Genomic DNA, 22475 nt, shown 5'->3' with positions numbered 1-22475 from the left:
CATTGAAGAAAGAATGTAAAAGCATTGCTTGCATATGGGCTTAAGTTGTGAGTAATTGATGATCTCCTTGTTTGTTGGCATGCATTTTTTCTGTCGTTGTTGTCCCTGCACTCTAATCTAGGAGATTGTGTGGCATGTCGTTGAGTCATAGTATTAGCCAGCTGCTAAATGGCTCTATGTTCAGGTTTACCTCTCATCGCTGTTCGTTACTGAAGTGCCTCCCGTGTTTGGCTCGATCCTCAGGAGATGTCACTACTGGAGTTCATTTTTGCAATATCAGTGTATAGCATTGTATTTTACGATCGTAATGATGACTTTGTTGTGAGGACAGGAGCACAGGTCAGTTTTTGTAGGCATTTGTCTCTCTTCAAAATGCGTATGCATTCTTTTTCCCATACTTGATGCTCAACATATGGCATTGCTGGTCTCCTTGTTCTTCTTGCTTTGAGTGGTTTCAGCAATGTGATTGATTGACAGAAGATACCACTGCTGTTTCTTTCCTTTCTGCCATGTTACCCTCTCAAACAGCTTTCCATAAGGAAAACACAAATTTCAATAACTTTCTAGAAGCTGGCAGTTCCCACATTTGGTTTGCTTCATCTGCACATATCATGTCATACGCTTTTGATTAAGACCAAGACGAAGGTTCTAACCCAGTGGTTCACGAGAAATCATATGATAGATGGACACAACTCTTAGCATTTTGTATTTACAGCATAAAGGGACTGAAAAATATCATAATGTTGCAAAACAAGGCATAGCTGCTAAATGTTTCAGGTTGCTCAGCATAGGAGATGGGTCATAAGAAACCCAACAGAAAGTGCACTAGTATAAGTAAGGTGTACAGCCTTGCCAGTGCAACTGAGACACCAGGGGATACTGAGTCACCTAGTAATGGAAGGAGTAGAGGAGTGCCAACCCTTAAGATGGCTTCTGTTATATACTATATTAAAGAAGTCTCCATGGAGCTGTCTTATGGATAGAGGTTTAGAAGTACAGGGGCACCTAGTGTTACCAGGGATAACATCAGAAAAGTACAAAATGTGATGAGACAGAATTAATGTGAGTGAACAAAAAGACCAAGAGAAAAAAAAATGCAAGGTAAAATCATTATTGAGCGAGACAAGATCAAAACCAGAAGATCACAAATGTATTTGACCTAACAAAGCAAAGTCAAAAAATCAAAAATAGCTAAGAACCAAAAGCAAACTACGCACTAGACATACACGTAATAAAGTTAACTGTCAGTAAAGGTTTTCATTTGTTTACCCCACCGTACTGTTACTTCCTGTTGACATAACAAATGTGATGGTCCCAGTCATGTGACCTGTTCTCTACTGCAGTGTAAATAAAATAATGGAAATAAAAATAAGAACATGAGTGATGAATACTATAACACAACATAAATAAAATATATTACTATTATATCTAGGAGTATGGTCCCAGGAAATGCATAGGACATACCTGACGTAGAAATGGTCCAAGTCAACCCAGAAGCTATTCCTTGATGGAGCTTAAAATCATTTTTTAAGTCAAATACCACACTAATCCCCTAGTTAGGAGAGCAAGTGGTAGCTAAAGTTCAAATGGAGGTAGGAAAAGAGTCCAGAGGTGGAAGAAATGTTGTTTACGAGAATTCAGAGGAAATACTTCAGTAGGTAGGCACTCTCTGCACCCTGAATGATTATTGGGAGCAAACCCTGATAGGAAGGACTTTGGCAGTAAGGCAGTGAGTTACATTTTGCTTTACTTAGTTCAGTGCTCTCCTTACTTCTTGAGTGCTTTATTTTATAATACCCTGTTTTCTTCTAATTTTTTGACTAATTAGTCTTTTCTGAGTTCATTTGGGGGATTTGTTTTCAGGTAGAGATATGCCATTTTGCCTAATAGGTCAATCTATAATGGCTTCAGTTGGGTGTTGGCCAAAGTCTCTTGAAACTTTTTGCTTTGCTTATTTCTGATTTATCTTCAATGATCACCATACAGATGGTACTTTTGAATGATAACCTTTTGGTTTAAACCCCCTCCTTCAGTTAAAGCCAATTATAATTATTGGTGTAGTGTATCATACAAAGATTACATTTTCTCCCATTGTCTAGATGGCAAAAAAGACACTGAATGAAAAATGAGATCAAGATGTCCAATTTGGATATAATTCTGGTTTTCAGAAAGTATGTTTTCTATCGATGCATGGGTTAGACTTTTAGATTTTGGATACTGTGGCACGTGGCTGGGGGTGGTACCCAGCCGGGATGCCCAAGAGGACCAGAGGAGGGCTCGCACCTCCTCCAGACCACGAGGGGGCGACCGCTCTGGTTGCTTTGGGGACCACAGGTACAGAGCTGTGAAGCTCAACCCTATAGGGGCACGTGGTCACTGCCAGGGGGCGCCCCAATGACTGGAGAGCCCTGGACCTCAGCACTTCCGCCACACCAGGAAGTGCTGGGGGGAAGGGGATCGGGGACACCCGGAGTGCTTCTGGGTACACAGCCGGTACTTCCGCCACACAGGGGAGTGCCGACGGAAGATTACTGGAGGACACCTGGAGCACATCCGGGTGGATATAAAAGGGGCCGCCTCCCTCCATTTGAGGGCTGGAGTCGGGTGGAAGAGGGCGCAAGTCAAAGGAGAGGAGTGGAGGTGGTCCAGAGAGAGAAGGCATTGTGAAAGGGCCTGGACTTGTGGGGTGATTGGTGCTGCGGCACTGGGTTGTGTGCTTCATATTTTTGTACATATTGTAAAATAAACGTGTGTTGGGTGACATAACGATGTCTGTCTGTCTGTGTCCGGGTGAGATTCCACAATACACAACTTTGACACACTTGCTGTTTTTATAGGCCTCTCTGTAGCAGGCACTAAAGCAGCTCATTTGTATGATAATGTTTGTGTCTCACCACAATTCCTATCCCAAGGGGGGATGCAATTTGTCAATAACATTATAGCATCATTTGGAAAGCAACACAATTTCACTATAGAACCATTTTCCCACCTATACATCATCAAAATTCATTATTTAAATTAAAAATAGAATTATGTTTTAAATCCTGCAATATAAAATTCCAGAATGTGTGTGGAAGTGCACTGTGCACTGTGAAAGAATCGCATCTCCTGGAAACACAGTTTCAACTCAGATTTTTCAGGCAATAGGTTCCAACATCCCATGACACTATATTAGAAGAGGATAGATTTGTGAAACAAGTTAGCATTAAGTATGTGCAGAAGAAGTTGCAACTATTAGAAAGTTAGAACAATTTTGACATAAATGGGTCATTCTGCCCAACAAAGCTTTCTAATCCTATCTATTTAATTCCTTCAGAATAACATCAAATCGAGTTTTGAAAGTTCCTAAAGTCCTACACTCTAGCTCAATGCATAGTATCTTATTCCATGTGTCTATGGTTCTCTGTGTGAGAAAAATGTCCTGCCATTTGTGTGAAAATCACCTTTGTCGATGTTCCAACTGTGTTCTTCTTGAACTCATTTTATAATAACAGTCTCAATCCACTGTACTAATTCCTTTCAGAATTTTGAACACTGTTGTCATGTCACCTCTTAATCTCTGCTTGCATAAACTGAAAAGATTCAACACCTTCAATCTCTCTTCATACCTCATACCTCTCAGTCCCAGAACCAGCCAAGCCACACTTCTCTGGACTATTTTTGGTTCAGCTGTGTCTTTTTATGTAAAATCAAGATGGAAAATGCACATGATACTTCAGGTGAGGCCTCACTTGAGCGTTATATAACTTAAGCATAACCTCCTTGGACTTTGTGGTCACCAAGGGGCACTCCTGCTCCCCCAACATCCAAGTCTCAATAAAACAAGAGGATTTATTGATGTTAAACGCTTCCCATAAGCATTTCCCACAACACCAAATGCACAATACAATACACAAGCAGCACACATCAATTCTCCTTGCCTTTGTGTTTTCTTTGTCTCTTCCTGCCTCCTCAAGTTCTCCTGAAAGCTTCATCTGCTTCCTCCCAACTGTAACTTGAGTTGTGGTTGGCAGTCCCTTTTATTCAATCCCGGGGAGTGCTTCTGGTGATATGAAGCTGTGGCTCCAAAGGACTTCCAGGTGAGGTTGGAGCTCTACAGTTTAGGAACTCCCAAATCCCACAGCTCCCCCTGGCAGACCCCATAGTACCCAACAAGGCTGACCCCTGGGTCTACAATACCCTGCAGGGATCCTAGCCTGAGTTGGCTGCCATTAAGCATCCTGGGGGAGACAAAGCCCTGTGTAAGCTGTATCCCCCTGTCCTTAAAGGTTGAGGATGTCCTGGCTGGGCAAGGTTGCTGGCCATCCATCACAACTTGTATTCCCCACATAGTGCTGTATAACCTAACATTCTGTCAGCCTTCTTAATGGATTCTATACACTGTCTGGGTACAGACAGTGATGAGTACACTATGACTCCAAGGTCCTTCTTATAAGCAGTAGTTTCAAGATTCAGACCTCCCATTGTGTATAAAAATATCATGTTTTTACTTTCTACACGTACTTTTCTTATATTAAAATTCCTTTGTCCAAAATCTACCTAGGCCTGTATGCTGTCCAAGTACTTCTGCAATGGATCAGTGGATTTGAGATTATCTACCAATCCAGCTTGTTACTTATAAAAGGAATAAAAAATAAAAATGAAAAATAAAATTATATAAAAATAAAAAATCTGAAATAAAAAAATAAATAAAAATAAAAAATAAAACTAGCAGAGTCCCAAGCTATGACCACTGATATGCACCATTCTTAACATCACCCAATTCTAATAGGGTTCTACGTACCAAAGCCCTCTATTTCCTTGTTGTTTTAGCCAATTCTGCATTCATCTACACACTACACCTTGAACTCCCACCACTTTTCTTTAATGCTTAACTTCTTGTGCGAGACCTCATCAAATGCATTCTGAAACTCAAAAAAAATAATATCATATTCACCCCTCTAATCGTATCCTTTTGTTGCTTCCTCATAGATTTGGGTTAATCTGGCGCCTCCTCCGACGTGTCTTTATGTGCTCTCCAAATGCAGGCAGAATGCTGACAAGCTGATGCAACTGCTCTGCTGAAAACAATTTTGACTCCGTCTTTTCTGCACGTAAATTTATTCTGTGCATTCAACGTACAGCAGTAGAGTTTTCAACATAGATACTTATCATCATTTCATATATTGCAGTTCTGAGGTCCAGCCTGGCATTTATGTAATAATCACATATCATAACAAAACAAATTAAATTTGTTGCATGGTCATTTGATGTATGTTTTATTGCTTATGTAAATGGTCGTCTTTTTTCAGATATACGATACCCAATTAACCCAACTGTAAGCTTGTGATCGATTACTGCTCTGTGCAAGGAGAACAGCAATTGCATTAACAAAGAAAAAGAAGCTGTCAACAAACTTAAGTATGCTGTCTCATCCTTTAACAACACAATGTATCAGCAGCTAGGAATACATTTGCTGAAACTAGGCTTACCTTGTCAACCTGGGTAATTTACATATCATGAATAGTTATTAAACAAGCAAACATATATTTGCCTCAGTAATGATTTTACTTGAACTTCCTCCCTTGATCTAAAATGAGGCCATAAAAATGGACATGTTGACACAAATATAAATTTATACATAAGTAGAAAAGTAGGCCATCATTGTATATAGCTAATTAATATAAAAGTACATTCTGAGTACTATATGGAAGATATATAGGGATATGGCAGTGCTGGGCACTTTCCCTGCAGTAATGAATTTATTATTATTTGAGCACAAAGGCAAATGTACAATTGATCTCAATATTCTCTTTAAAGTCTAGACATTGTAGCATATAAAGATGCCAGGAGTGCAGCTGTTTCTGTGATGCCAGATCCACCACATCTGGCACCAACAATCATCCCATTGTCAAAGCTGCTTATGTCATGTGACTTGACCAAGTCTGCATGCTGTAATAACTGAGTTGTAGCCTCACGATTGGCTGTTTGGAGGAGTAGGCTATTTGCATAAATGAGTTGGTGTATTTAATAAAGTGGACACTATGCACATTTGCAAACATTGTAAATGAAACCTCTGCTCTGTTCTGCTCATTGTAAAATCCAATCATTTTGTATTCAAAATTAAACCAAATTGCTTGGAAAAATGATATTTGAAAAACAAAAATCATAAGCATACACAATGTACCATCACAGAAGATTCTGAATCTCAGCTTCAAATATTGAAAGCTATCTGCTGTAATCAAAATGTAAGATTACAATTAATACAATGCATGACTTTTGAGTGACATTAAAGATTTAAAAAATTAATCATTATTGCTATAATGTATATTTTCATGTTTTTGCGTCTGTCATCTTTGATGGCAAACTGGAGGGTATCTTGCTGTATAAAATCTACATTTTATGAAAATGGAAAACAATGAGCAATATAAACATATGGTTGGAGTGAGTCATCATTATACTGTCAGTCTAAGTGAATGTGGATTGTCTAATCAGAGCTCTTTAACAACTCCCCTACATATGGTGGAAGATTTTAAGAAGACTCCTGTATAAGACTAAATGCAAATTGGGGACAATAAAGAGAAGTCTAGCTATACTAGAAAACTACAGTAATATTTTAAGACTGACAAGAAAGTGAGTAATTCCACTTCAACTTCAGTGAATCTGTATTAAGTACACTTCCACTTACAAGTCTGTCATGCTTTACAATAATAACTAACACAAAAAAGTGAAATACCCCTATATGGACAAAAGTATTGGGACACCTGACCATTACACCAACAGGGATTTTAATGACATTGCATTCAAATACATAGACTTTAATATGGAGTTGGTCTCCCTTTGCTGCTTTAACAGCTTCCTCTCTTCTTGAAAGGTTTTCCACAAGATTTTGTGGGAATATGTGCCTATTCATTCAGTAGACCATTTACAGTATGAGGTCAGGCATTGATGTTGGATGAGAAGGCCTGGCTTGCAATTTCCGTTCCAGGTCAGGGCTCTGTGCAGGCCAGTCAAGTTCTTCCACACTGAACTCATCCCACCATGTCTTTATGGGCCTTGCTTTGTGCCTTGGGGCACAGTCATGCTGCAATAGGAAAGGGCCTTCCCCCAAATTGTTTCCGCAAAGTTGGAAGAATAGCGTTGTCCAAAATGTCTTGGTATGCTGAAACATTCAGATTGCCCTTTACTGGAAGGAAGGGGCCTGACCCAAACCCTTAAAAACAGCCCACACCATAATCCACCAAACTTCATAGTTGGCACAATACATTCAGACAGGTGATGTTCTCCTGGCATTTGCCAAACCCTGACTCGCCCATCTGGCTGCCATACAGAGAAGCATGATTTGTCACACCGTAGAATATATTTCCACCATTCACTCCGATGCTTGGCATTGGACTTGGTGATGTGAGGCTTGCATGCAGCTGCTCGGCCATGGAAACCCATTCCACGAATCTCCCACCACACAGTTTTTTATGCTTACATTAATGCCAGTGGAAGTTTGGAACTTTTCAGCTATGGTATCAGCAGAGCACTATCGACTTTTACATACCATTATCGATGGCAGCCATTGTCCCCGCTCTGTGACTTTATGTGGTCTTCCACTTCATGGCAAAGTTGCTGTTGCTCCTAAATGCTTCCATTTTTGAATAATACCACTTACAGTTGACAGTGGAATATCCAGCAGGGATGAAAGTTCACAAGCTGTCTTATTTCAAAGATGGCATCCTATCAGGGTACCACACTTGCAGTCACTGAGCTCTTCAGGATGACCCAATTTGTTTCACAAATGTTTATAAATGGAGACTGCATGGCTAGGTGCTCGATTTTATACATGTGTTCCAATGTGTCTGATTGAAATACCTGAATTCAATAATTAAGAGGTGTGTCCCAATATTTTTGTCCATACAGTGTATAATTTTAAACACAAAAAAAGTAATGTGGCAGCATAAAGCAAGAATTGTCTTACAACATATAAAAGTCCATACTTTTCATAAATATGTATTATATGTATAAACACAAAGATAAAGGTGGGGATAAATCTGAACTGTAACTGTCTTTGGTCAGATGGGGTCTGAGATGAGTGCTCTACGGCTAAAGACTCAGCCTCCTACGCTAATTTCCTTTATTTCCTCAGATTTACGGAGGCTGAATCTTATACTGTTGGTTCAGAAAGTATTCAGATCCCTTTACTTTCTGCATACTTTACTGCATTGTAGATTTTAAATAGATAAATTTACCATTATTGTCCAACAAACTACACTCAGTAACCCATAACACATTGAGAACATGTTTTCAGTTAGATCTACAAATTTATCAAAAATCAAAAGCCAAAATCTCTCATTCATATGTAAATATTCAAAACCCTAATTCAGTATTATGTAGAAGCCCTGTTGGCATCAAATCCAGCTTCAAGTCTTTTCGAGTAAATCTCTACAAGGTTTGCAGGTTGCATACATGGATTTGGGCAGTCTATCCCATTCTTCCTGGCAGATTCTCTCAAGTTCCATTAGATTGAGTGGGAAGCATCTGTAAACTGCCATCTTCATTTTACTCCACAGATGTTCTGTTGGCTGTAAGTTCTGGGGCCTCATGTATAACGCCGTGCGTAGAACTCACACTATAACATGGCGTAAGCACAAAAGCAGGATTGTGCGTACGCACAGAAAAATCCAGATGCAGGAATCTGTGCGCACGCATACTTTCACGTTCTTCCACTACATAAATCCCAATTTGCGTGAAAAGTAACGCACGTGCACGCGCCTTCTGTCCCGCCCCAACTCCTCCGAGAATTACGCCTCTTTGAATATGCAAATCAATATAAATAGCCTTCTGTGAAAAGACAATGGGAAAAGCACGGGAGAAAATATAAGAATTTCAGCGAATACCAAGTGGAGGCAAAGGAAAAGCGTACTATTTGTTGGTTTAAACAGTGGTATAATCAACAGAAGGAAGCTGATCGAGTGACAGAGTGTCGGAGAAACTCGAAGGCTCAACTTCACAAAGTCGCACAGTGCCCGAAATAAAAAAGAAATCACATATCAAAGTCGCCGTGAAAAAGCGAGTCGTAGCCCACTGTCTGAGTGTCATATGAAAGCTTATTAGGGTACAGACAAAAAAAAGGCACACAGTGGGGAAAAAAGCACGAAATGTCAACTTTAATCTTGAAATTTCCACTTTAATCACGTAGTTTATTTTGCCATTAAAGTAGAACATCATAAACTTCATCTTAAAATCGTTTAATTTACTAGTTTCTCAAATCCCATTGTAACTAAAGTGGCATGTTAAATGCTTTGTTCTGTATTTGATCTTCTATGTGCTCTATGTGTATGAATCACTACCTGCTTTTTAAACGGGCTTTCTCTTTCTCCGACAGGACACATAATCCATTACATTTGTGATATTACAGCTCTCTGAATAATTAAAATGCTGAGATGTATACGTGATATCTTTTTCATGATGATAGGAATGAAAGCATGTTATTAAACATGGGAACACGGTGGCGCAGTGCTTGTTCATGTCTCACGCAAGACGCTTGCTGCGCCATGCGCAACCTTCAATTAAATAATTTATCACAGCAGTACTGTCTCTTTCAAACGTACTAACCTCCAATTCCTGTCCTTACTTTTCTTTCTCCAAAAACTCAATCGCCACACAATAAGCTATGTAATAGACGTGAAGCCATCTGTAAGCTTAGAACTTCGATTCTTCAAAACTTTTAAGGAACATTGAAATATCTTAGTAGTACGTGTTTAATTATTATATCCGTCTATCTTTCCAGTGTCGCGTCAGCACCAGCAAGAATACAGCGCAAGGCAGGAACAATTACTGAACTAGCTAGCGCTGCGGTACCGTGTCCTCACATGTTTAATTATAAACAATACAGATTATTTAAATGAAGTTAAAGTTTTATCTGTATAATATAATCAACATGTTTTGCTGCATTTCATCTTAGAAATGAATACCGTCATCACATGTAAATACGCGCTTTATAAAGTGGCGCAGGTTGTGCAATATTATAACTGTAGTGCAAGTTTACAGTGGTGTAATTGTACTTATAAGTCCAAATATTTCTACGAGGAGCACTTGATGGACTGATTTAGTGTGTTTAGAGTTCTTGGGATGAAACTGTTTCTAAACCGCGAAGTCCGTACAGGGACTAAAGCGTTTGCTGTGGCTCAGGCAGCATCTGCTTCATGCTGTGTACCGATAATTCTCTTTACAATCAGCTGCTGCTGTGATTCCCCACTCAGATACAGTGATATAAATACTCCGAGTGGTGCAGTGAGAGTAATATGGAAAAAGATGATCTGCTGTGGCAACCCTTAACGGGATCAGCTGAAAGAAGATGCAGTGAGAGTTACAACGCTAAAGCAGTTATGGTATTTGGAATACTATGGCTATTCCCTGGACCATTATATTGCTACAGGTTAATTACAATCAGATGCATTACACTAATAAACAATATGCAGTTAATTTCAGTGTATTTATAAAGCCGTGCCAGGAATGTGGATTTAAGAATGAAAGGGTGATCACACAGGAACAGTAGCACTGCTTTGACACTGGGTGCCGCCAGTCTGCAAAACCGGGCGGATAAATTGCGTACGCCAAGGAATGAGTTACCGTGGAAATGTGCGTGGCTTTACGCCAAGTTTAGGTTTTATACATCGCGATTTGAGCGTGCAAAGGTTCGTACGCAACATTTCTGTGCGTACGCACCGTTTATACATGAGGCCCCTGGTCTTTGGCTAGGCCAACCAAGAACCATGTTGTATTGGCTATATGCTTCAGGTCATTGCCATGCTGAAAGGTGAACCGTCACCCCACACTGAGGTTACATGAATTCTGGAGCAGCTTTTCTTCAAGGTCCTTCCTATATTTGGCTGCATTTCTCCTTTCCTCAATTCTGACCAGTCTCCCTGTCCTTGTGACTAATAAGCAATGTCATAGCATGATGCAGCCGCCACCATGCTTCCACTAGGGATGGTGTTAGGCAGGTGGTGAGCATTGTCTGGTCTTTGTCAGACATAGTCCTGAAGTTCTTAAAATGGTTTTATTTTTGTCTCATCAGTCTGGAAAGTCTTGTTCCTCATGCTCTCGAGTCCTTTAAATCCTTTAAAGCAAGACTTAGGAACCCTACCATAAATGCCTTACTGACTGAGTGCTGCTGAGAGGGTTGCTCTTCCGGCAGGTTTTCCCATCTGAGCAGAGCAGACTTCTGAAGCTCTGTTAGAGTGACCATTGGTTTCTTGGAAAATCTTCAAATTGGTTTCTTGGAAATCTTCTAGTTGTAAAATACAGTACAGTCGATCACTCAACATTCATGTACAGTAGACCCCCGTGAAGTTGCGGTTCAGAGTTCGCAGCCTCAGTCATTCGCAGATTTTTTCCTTAGACCCTATCTAATAATTGTTAGCAGAAACCACAAATATCCTCCACAATTGTTATGGCTTTTTTCGTGGAAATACTGTACTGTAGAGAGAACAGGAAGCCACTGTAGAGGAATATGCAGCTTGGGATGGTGAAAGTAGCCAATAGAATTTGAAACTACAACTACCAGCAGTCCCTGCAGTGGCTCCGATTGGTCAAAGGGGGGTCAAAGGATGCCAGCGCGGCTTTTAAAAAGGGGACCGGTGACCAAAAGCAAAAAAAAAGTTTTTGTAATTTGTGTTTCAAGTTCCTGTCTGTCTGCCTTCTGTTGGGTTACCTGTACTTATTCATTTTGTCCTGGATCGTTTCGTGATTGGCATCTGAATTGTCTGCCGTCTGCCTGTGTACATGAGGACTGTAAGTGGATTCATGGCCATCCTGCAAAGAAAGGTGCGCTCCTGAACCCATCCACCTGTCTTCAACATTTCAGGAATTAGCAGTAGGACTATCTTTACATTCCTTTTAACGTGCGGATCTGTGGACTATCTATTTCCATCATTAAACTTCATCCATTGCCGTTTTTCATGAACGTTTTTTCATGATTTACTGTGTGTGTTTTCTTTGTGTTTTGTTGTATTTAATGTGTAATTGCCATAAGGGGAACAAGGGTGGTATCGTTGTTTTCATTAAATTCTTTATTTGCTATTTGATTACCAGTTTGCTTTGTTTTTGTCCCTGTTTGTGAGTGTGTGAGGGTCGGGCCAAGGCTGGGTGCCTCCCTGGAATCTCCACCATAAAAATAAATCACTGTCTTCTCAACGGTGTGAATCTTACTGGCACCGGACCGCTACAGCGTTATTCATTTCTCCTTGCTGCTTATTGACTGTGATGCATCTCCAGCTGAGTGTTCTTGTGTTTTCCATTTTGTTCCTCTGAACCCTTAAACCTCCACAACCGGTTATCGTCGTTTCCCAGTGCCATTTGCGAGCACGCAGGAGATGATCATTCAGTGCCATATATTCGTTGAGCAGCCAGCTAATGACCACTGCCAGCCCCTTGTGAGCAGGGGGGCTGAACGCACCCCTAAAAGACATGGGCATTCCACAAAAAAACCCTCTTAAAAATGCTGATAGACTACCTTCACATTGCTCCTTTACTTGCTGGGCTTACTTGCAGCTGCTCTGTAGCGTGATAAGCTTCTCACGCAACGCTACGCTTACTTAAAAGCCTGAACAGCACCTGTCCTTTTTGGCTGATTGCGTTGTTTCTCTCTCCTTCCCCAGACATTCTCTGCTCCTGTAGGGGGTCCCGCTCCCGTTGTGCTCCCCTATGATGTTTGCCTATTCTTTTAAATGAGAACTAACTGCATACTGAGCTCATTTTACTTCTGAAAGAAACATGTTTATTTGAAGTGTTTGAATAAAGTTCCTGTCTCTACAATCTCCTGTGTTTCTGTGACCCAAGCGTGACATCCTGCAGCACTGCAGCCTCACTGTCCCTGGGATTGAGATGCCAGCATCAGCGCTTACCTCTGTGTACTTGCGTGCAGTCAGTTCAAGTGCAGTTGGCTCGGTGATTTCATCCATGCCGTCAGTTACACCTTTTACATATTGTTCCAGTAGTTTTTTAAATAGTTATTTCAGTTCATTAGCAGTGTGTAAAATGATCAGTGTTGCAGTAATTGTGATGCTCTTTGTATGAAAAAAAATGTGTTCCATTAAAATTTCACTTTTTCTGCGTAAATTGTGATGTTTACTTAAAGTGCAGCAAAAAAGTATTTGGCATCCAGGGATGCATTAACCCCCAAGTATGTGGCAGTTTAAGAGTTAAAGCCTCAAGATGCCACCAAAAGGCCCTGCACCTTCTAAGGCTTCTGGCAATGAAAACGCGCTTGCATGAATTACAGTACATATAGCAGTAACATCGGTATTTTACATTTTAGCACTGCGGGAGACATAGCAGTACAGTACTGTGCAGTATACGGGTTTACCTTTACATTCTTTTTTTTAGGTAATGTATTAAACTGACTTTGAAATTAAATGAAAGTGTTTTGGGGGCATATTTAGGGTTTAAACTATAAAAATAGGCATTTTTTAACCACATCCAAAATTCACGGTTTTTCACAATTCGCAGGTGCTCTAGGAACGTAACCCCCGCGAAATTTGGGGAAGTACTGTATTTAACTTACCTGACTTGAAGCATCCATTTTATTAGTAACCTCATTTTACTTTCATATTAGAAACTTTTGCAGGCTTCCTCTGAAGTCAGTTGACGGATTGGGAGAGCATAGGGGTTTCATGAGGTCGCTGGAAAGGGGTGTGTGGCGCTCCTGATATCCAATATTTTTGCAAAAAGATGATGGTCCAAGTCTTTAGAGTCCTGGTGCTTCCTTTTTTGCTGTATGGTTATAAGTCATGTAGACTGCACTCATTCAGTACTATGTCTCTTCAAAGAGTCCATGGGTACCACTGGTTTGACTTTGTGTCAACCGAGTGGTTTCTCACAGACTCCCAGATGATGCACATTACCTGCATTGTAAGGGAGCATCAGTTACGGCACTACAGCAATCTGGTGCAATTCCCCGAGGGTGATCTGATTTGCAGGATCTTCATGGTTGAGAACCCGAGTGGCTGGACTAGGCCAAGGGGATGCCCGCATAACAACTGGCTGCAGCAGATAGATGGTCATTTCTGGGGAATGGGACTGGACCACATGTCTGCCTGGGGGGTTGCCAACCAGGATTCCAAGCTGTTTCATCATGCGGTTGGTGTGGCATCGTGCTGTACCAGTGCATGCTCCCCAACCTGAACCTGAACCTGAATATATATATATATATATATATATATATATATATATATATATATATATATATGTATATATATATGGTTGAAATAGTTTACTGTCAAATAAATGCAAAGAGTACGTGACACGTGTTTCGCCCTCATTCTGGGCTCATCAGGCGTACACACTCCACTGCACTCCCTCTCGGGAATCGAACCTTGGACGTCAGCGCCAGAGGCGATGCCCCTAACGTTGCGCCACAGTGTGTGGTTCGTTTATTTGACAGCATGTAGATCGGGGTAATTACATTCACGGCATTCGTAGTCTGTGTCACAATCTGATTGTATGGGTGGTTACCTACCAGGTAACGCTTGTGGTTGGCCAGCAATCTGCTAACATCCGCCACGGTATAGAATGGTTGAAATAGTTTACTGTCAAATAAATGCAATTAACTCCAATTTAACTCCACAGTGCAGGCAGTGAGCACAGAGCCCACTAGAGGACGTCGGGCCCTCAGGCCACCCTCATGAAGTCTGTTTCTGATTGTTTGGTCAGAGACATTCACACCAGTGGTCTGCCTGCTGCAGGTCATTTTGTAGGGCTCTGGCAGTGCTCATCCTGTTTCTCCTTGCCCAAAGGAGCAGATACCAGTCAGCCCTGCTGATGGGTTAAGGACCTTCTATGGCCCTGTCCAGCTGTCCTAGAGTAACTGTCTGTCTCCTGGAAATTCCTCCATGCCCTTGATACTGTGCTGGGAGACACAGCAAACCTTCTGGCAATGGCATGTATTGATGTGCCATCCTGGAGAAGTTGGACTACCTGTGCCACCTCTGTAGGGTTTGAGTATCGCCTCATGCTACCAGTAGCGACACTGATCGTAGCCAAATGCAAAACTAGTGAAAATACAGATCAGGAGGGAAAAATGTCAGTGGCCTCCACCTGTTAAACCATTCCTGTTTTGGGGGTCGTCTCATTGTTGCCCCTCTAGTGCTCCTGTTGTTAATTTCAGTAACACCAAAGCTGCTGAAACTGATTAACAACCCCCTTTACTACTAGATCAATAGCCAAGAAGTTTCGTTGACTTGATGCTATACTCAGATTAAAAAGTGTTCCTTTAATTTTTTTGAGCAGGATATATATATATATATATATATATATATATATATATATATATATATGTATGTATAGTGAGAGTAGATGGCACTATACCAGCACTTAACCCGACACAGACAGACGCAGGAGGCACACTTATAATAGCACTCTTCCTCGGCAAGCTTCATCTCCCTCCTCCCGACTCTGGATCCCCGAGTAGTGGCTGCTGGCTCCTTTAATAAGGCACCCGGAAGTGCTCCAGATGCTCGTTAACATAATTCTGGCAGCACTTCCGTGTGTGGCAGAAGACCCGTTGTACAAGGCTCAGCAGCAGCTGCAGCACCCCCTGTTAGCACCCCCAGATTCCAACAGGGCTGTATCCAACTCCATCTCCCATGAACCCCTGCAACCCATTGGGGTGCCATCTAGAATCCCGGAGAAGGAAATTTTCTGGTCACGCTTGTTCTCCTGGTGTTCTCAGTGAAGAGGAGTCCCGGACAGACAAAGATCTAGGCCGTCTGTGACTCTCTCTCTATATATATATATATATATATATATATATATATATATATATATATATATATATATATATATATATATATATATACACACATATACTATATATATATATATATATATATTTATATATATATATATATATAAATATATATATATATATATATATATATATATATATGGGCGGCACGGTGGCGCAGTGGGTAGCACTGCTGCCTCGCAGTTGGGAGATCTGGGGACCTGGGTTCGCTTCCCGGGTCCTCCCTGCGTGGAGTTTTCATGTTCTCCCCGTGTCTGCGTGGGTTTCCTCCGGGCGCTCCGGTTTCCTCCCACAGTCCAAAGACATGCAGGTTAGGTGGATTGGCGATTCTAAATTGGCCCTAGTGTGAGCTTGGTGTGTGGGTGTGTTTGTTTGTGTCCTGCGGTGGGTTGGCATCCTGCCCAGGATTGGTTCCTGCCTTGTGCCCTATGTTGGCTGGGATTGGCTCCAGCAGATCCCCGTGACCCTGTGTTTGGATTCAGCGGGTTGGACAATGGATGGATGGATATATATACAGTATATATAAGATGATCCTTAGGCACGCATGTGTGGCAGCTTAAACCTGTACCCTGTTCAAATGCAAGTAAGACTACAGCTAAAATAGACAGGAAGGGGATGACTTTGTTCTTGAAAAGTCTGGGGCTATTCCAAAAACCATAATAACTTCTTAATTAGGCTCAGGCTATGGTTTGAGAAGCAGTTCAGGTCTGTAACCAAAAGCGGAAGCAGAGCAGTCCATGATAAACAACATCACCTTTACATAAGGGCCAGACACAATTAAATTCTGACATTTTCCTTTGACTTGTATACATGTAGACATAAAGTTCCTCTTTAATATTTAATTAATATTAATCTTACACTGATATCCCACTTTGGTAAAAAATTGCCTACAAAATGTTTGCATTGCTAAAGGCTATTTATTATGCTTTGCAGTATTTTAAAAATGTCATCATCATTTGTTGGGTTTTGCTGCCTATAACTTTTTTGAATAAACAGTTAATTAAAATGATTAATGCCTTGCTTTGCTTCAACATCTAATGGAACAGAAATAAGATTTAATGCAAACATTATTGGTGGAAATGGTGGCTAAAAGCCTTAGTTTTCAGTTTATATGGACAGGTCAATAGCATATGTTCTCTATTTGAGTTATGTATTTCTGCATCTCTTCTTTAGATTTATTATTATATAATATAGGAAGTAGAAGAGTGCAACACAAAACTTTCCAACCACACATCAGTTTTACTTCTAATCCACTTAGCCTTTCCATAAAAATGAAATACCTACAATGGTGTGTTCTTCCAATTACAATACATACAGCCTGTCTTGCTTTTAATGTTAATTGAAATCAAAAAGAAAGCATAAGCAAACAGTATTTGAACAATTAAAACTCCAAAACTCCATCAGCATCTCCTGCACCCACCCTAAACTTACCCAACATAACCCCATGAAGAAGATGACCAAGGGCTTCATGTATAAATGGTGAGTACGCACAAAAATGTTGCGTACGAACATTTCCATGCTTAAATCACAATATATAAAACCTAAACTTGCCATAAAGCCACACACATTTTCACGGTAGCTCCAACCCTGGCGTACGCAAGTTCTCCACTCGGTTTTGCAAACTGGCGGCACCCAGCGTCAAAGCAGTGCTACTGTTCCTGTGTGGATACCCTTTCTTTTTTAGATCCACATCCCTGACACGGCTTTATCATATACACTGAAACTAACTGCATATTGTTTATTAGTTTAAGGCATCTGATTGTAATTAACCTGTAACAATATAATGGTCCAGGGAATAGCCAAACTATTCCAAATACCATAGCTGCTTTAGCATTGTTACTCTCACTGCACCTTCTTTTTCTTCTTTCAGCTGCTCCCAGGGTTTCCACAGCGGATCATCTTTTTCCATATTACTCTCACTGCACCACTTGGAGTATTTATATCACTGTATCTGAGTGTGGAATCACAGATCTACAGCAGCTAATCGGAAAAAGAATTATCAGTATACAGCAACAAGTATATGCTAGCTCAGCCATGCTCTATATTGAACTGCTCTCACATGGCAAACGCTTCAAAGCCTTTCCTGTACAGACCTCGCGGTTCAGAAACAGTTTCATCCCAAGAACTATAAACGCAGTTAATCGGTCCATCAAGTGGTCCTTGTAGAAACTGTTAGTACTTATAAGTACAATCACCTCACTGTAAACTTGCACTACAGTTATAAAATTTCCCAACCTGAGCCACTTTATAAAGTGTGTATTTACATATGATGACGATATCATTTTTAAGATGAAATGCAGCAAAATATGTTTATTATATTATACAGATAAAATTTTAACAATTTAAATAATCTGTATTGTTAATAATTAAACATGTGAGGACATGGTTCCGCAGTGCTAGCAAGGAGCTGGTGCTCCATTCAGGGATTGTTCTTGCCTCGCACTGTATACTTGGCATGACACTGGAAGGATAGATGGATAGAATAATTAAACATGTACTGCAAAGATATTTCAGTGTTCCTTAAAAGTTTTGAAGAATCGGCGTTGTCAGCTTACAGATGGCTTAACGTCTATTACAGAGTTGATTGCATGGCGATTGGTTATTTGGAGAAAGAAAAGTAAGGACAGGAATTGGAGGTTAGTACGTTTGAAAGAGGCAGTACTGCTACAATAAATTATTTCATCGAAGGTCGCGCACAGTGCAGCAAGATATCTTGCGTGAGACATGAACAATCACTGCGCCACCATATTCCCATGTTTAATAACATTCTTTAACTCCTATCATCATGAAAATGATATCACGTATACATCTCAGTATTTTAATTATTCAGAGAGTTGTAATATCACGAATGTAATGGATTCTGTGTCCTGTCGAAGGAAGAGAAAGCCTGTTTAATAAGCACGTAGTGATTCACACAAATAGACCACATAGAAGATCAAATACAAAACAAAGCATTTAATGTGCTACGTTAGTTACAATGAGATTTAAGAAATTAGTAAATTAAATGATTTTAAGGTGAAGTTTATGATGTTCTACTTTAATGACAAAATAAACTACGTGATTAAAGTGGAAATTTCGAGATTACAGTTGACATTTCATGCTTTTTCACACTGTGTGCCTATTTTTTTTTTCTCTGTACCCTAATCAGCTTTCATATGACACTCAGATGGTGGGCTACAACTTGCCTTTTCATGGTGACTTTGATATGTGACAACTTCTTTTTTATTTCGGGCACTGTGCGACTTTGTGAACTTGAGCTTTCGAGTTTCTCTGACACTCTATGTCACTCGAGAAACTTCCTTTTGTTCTTTATAGCACTGTTTAAACGAACAAATAGTATTTTTTTCCTTGCCTCCACTTGATATTCACTGAAATTCTTCTATTTTCCCCCGTGCCTTTGCCATTGTCTTTTCACAGAAGGCGGAGCTAAAGGGCTATTTATATTGATTTGCATATTCAAAGAGGCATAATTCTGGTAGGAGTTAGTGTGGGGCAGCAGGCTCGTGCACGTGCGTTACTTTTCACGCTGACTGGGATTTATGTAGTGGAAGAACATGGAAGTTGACAAATACACAGATTTATGCATCTGGATTTTCTTGTGCATACGAACATTTCCGCTTTTTTCCATACGCCATGTTTTAGTGTGAGTTCTACGCACGGCATTATACATGAGGCCCCAGGACTTTAGGAGACATTAATGCCAAAACTGATGTCACATGTTACATGACTTCTAGTTGGAGGGATCTCAAACTTTAGGAGTGCAGTTGCTGATCTCATTGCTGGAACATGTCAGATTACACAGGGTATGTCAAACTAGATGACTGCATGATGATTTTCAAGTACACATTTGCATTTCCAAAAAGCACGATTTACTCTGACAGTCAAGAACCTACTGCCTGATGGAGCCGGTGCTTATGCAAAGGCTTTATAAATATGGTATGTTCAGCTGCAACTTCTGCTCCTTTTTTCATTCTGTCAATGCTCGGCAGCCATCAAATTTAACTGAACTGGAGAGATTTTGTATGGAAGAATGGTCAAAACTACCTCCATCCAGAATCCAGACACTCATCAAAGGATATTGGTGGCATCTAGAGTCTGTTATATTTGCAAAAGGAGGCTCAAATAAGTATAGATGTAATATCTCTGTTGGGGTGCCCAAATTTATGCACCTGTCTAATTTTGTTATGATGCATACTGCATATTTTCTGTTAATCCAATAAACTTAATGTCACTGCTGAAATACTACTGTTTCCATAAGGCATGTCATATATTAAAAGGAAGTTGCTACTTTGAAAGCTCAGCCCTTGATAAACAAAAATCCAAAGAATTAAGAGGGGTTCCCAAAATTTTTCATATGTCTGTATCTATCTAATAGATAGATAGATAGATAGATAGATAGATAGATAGATAGATAGATAGATAGATAGATAGATAGATAGATAGACCATAGCGGATCATCTTCTTCCATATCTTCCTGTCCTCATCATGTTGCTCTGTCACACTCATCACCTGCAGGTCCTCTCCCACCACATCCATAAACCTTCGCTTAGGCCTTCCTCCCTTCCTCTTGCCTGGCAGCTCTATCCTTAACATCCTTTCCCCAATATACCCAGCATCTCTCCTCTGCGCATGTCCAAACTAACGCAATGGAATTACTATAAAGCAAGAAAAGGTTAAAAGAAAGAAAAGTTCTGACTTGGTTGTCAGAGTAGCAGTGAGGCATTATGCAGACATATTGGTGTTGGTATAAAGGAGCCCCAGTAGCGTCTCTTGACACACTATGAATGATGAATGATTCGTTTACTAAAAGTTCTCAGTGTTTGAGTGTCACAGAGAGGATGTGCAGAATTGTTCATAAGGGCACTCAGTTTTGTTTTATTTATCTCCTTTGTTATGACATCCAGAGCGTCAAGAGTGCACTTATAACTGAGCTTCCCCTTTTAATTAGTCTGTTGAATTCGGTAGTCTTCTTTTGAAGTAATGTTACCAGTCCAGCACACCACAGCACAGAAAATCACACTGGCCATCACAGAGTTATAGAAGATGTGGAGGATGTCACATTAAAGGGGTGTCCCACATTAAAGGAACGCAGTCTACTAAGGAAAAAGAGTCTGTTCTGTCCTTTCTTATATAGCTCCTCTGTGTTCTAAGACCAGTCCATTAATGTGGATCCTCAAGTACTTGTAGAAGAATAAAGAATGAGAATAACTCATGCTGAAATGTTACATTTTTCGTTTCCTTCCTTGTCGCTTGGTAACTCATGATGGGTTGCCTGTTCTCGTCCAGGCTTGGACGACTCACGTAGTGCCCCAAGAGCTATCCCGCACTGCTTTGGATACATGCATCTGCACAGCTGATCTGATGTTTCCTTCACCAGAGCTCTCATCAACGCCACCTTCAACTCCTCAAGGTAAGCACCTTGGATAACTATTTAAACAAAAGGAAAACCTATAAATAGTCACAAAAAACCTGCATAGCGCAACTCACCACACCACCTCACTTAAAGCACTGCCAGCAAATTCATGCCAGAGTTTATCAGTGGTACAGAACAACAATCAGAATAACCTACAGGCTCTGCCTTTTTTCAGAAAGGTATATGATCATGGCTGAATTTATTTCACAGAATTGGTACCAACCATGTTACTCTCCAGTTGCACCTTGAGCAACTATTATACAGTAATAGAAATTAAAAATTATATAGCAAAGTAAAATATTTTAATAGAACAGTTATGTGAAAACAATAAATAAGAGCTATCAATAAAGCTGTTGAGCTAGTAGCGCTCTTCTCTTTCTACTCTAACATGGATCACCATTCTCAAACCCAGTAATTCATTTTCAGGAGTGAAAGGGGCTGCGGCGTGCAACCCTAAAACACATGTGAATTAATTCATCCTTATTTTATAACCCAAATTGCATTTTTAGAGCTGAATCACAAAACAATCTTAATGCCTGCCTCCTCACTCACTCACTCACTCACGTCCATCCGAAGCCAAATGCGCAGTCGCCTTCTGCGCACGTCCGAAGCCGAATGCGCAGTCACCTTCTGCGCAGCTGCCCGAAAAACCTTACGAGACCGACATCCAACCCCAACATCGCGGCAAGCGGCAGATTTACGGCCGCAAAAATTCAAAGAGAAAGGCGACTTCGATTAAAGCTCTAGAGGCCTGAAAGGCGATTTCGACTACAGCTCGAGGCCTAATTACGCATTCTGATTCAATTACGCATTCATTCAATACACCTATATCAGTTTTGTGGTGCTTATACTTATTACTATTCCATATTGTACTGGAACATTCATCATTCAATAGATAGATAGATAGATAGATAGATAGATAGATAGATAGATAGATAGATAGATAGATAGATAGATAGATAGATAGATAGATAGATAGATAGATAGATAGATAGATAGATAGATAGATAGATAGATAGATACTTTGTTAATCCCAATGGGAAATTCATATTCTCCAGCAGCAGCATACTGATACAATAAATAATATTAAATTAAAGAAAGATAATAATGCAGGTGAAAAACAGACAATAACTTTGTATAATGTTAAATGTTAACGTTTACCCCCCCGGATGGAATTGAAGAGTCGCATAGTTTGGGGGAGGAACGATCTTCTCAGTCTGTCAGTGGAGCAGGACAGTGACAGCAGTCTGTCGCTGAAGCTGCTCTTCTGTCTGGAGATGATACTAT

Source organism: Erpetoichthys calabaricus, chromosome 10 (genome assembly GCF_900747795.2).
Source record: "Erpetoichthys calabaricus chromosome 10, fErpCal1.3, whole genome shotgun sequence".
Taxonomy (NCBI): domain Eukaryota; kingdom Metazoa; phylum Chordata; class Cladistia; order Polypteriformes; family Polypteridae; genus Erpetoichthys; species Erpetoichthys calabaricus.
The sequence above is the reverse complement of the archived record's forward strand: the minus strand, read 5'-3'. Positions refer to the sequence as shown.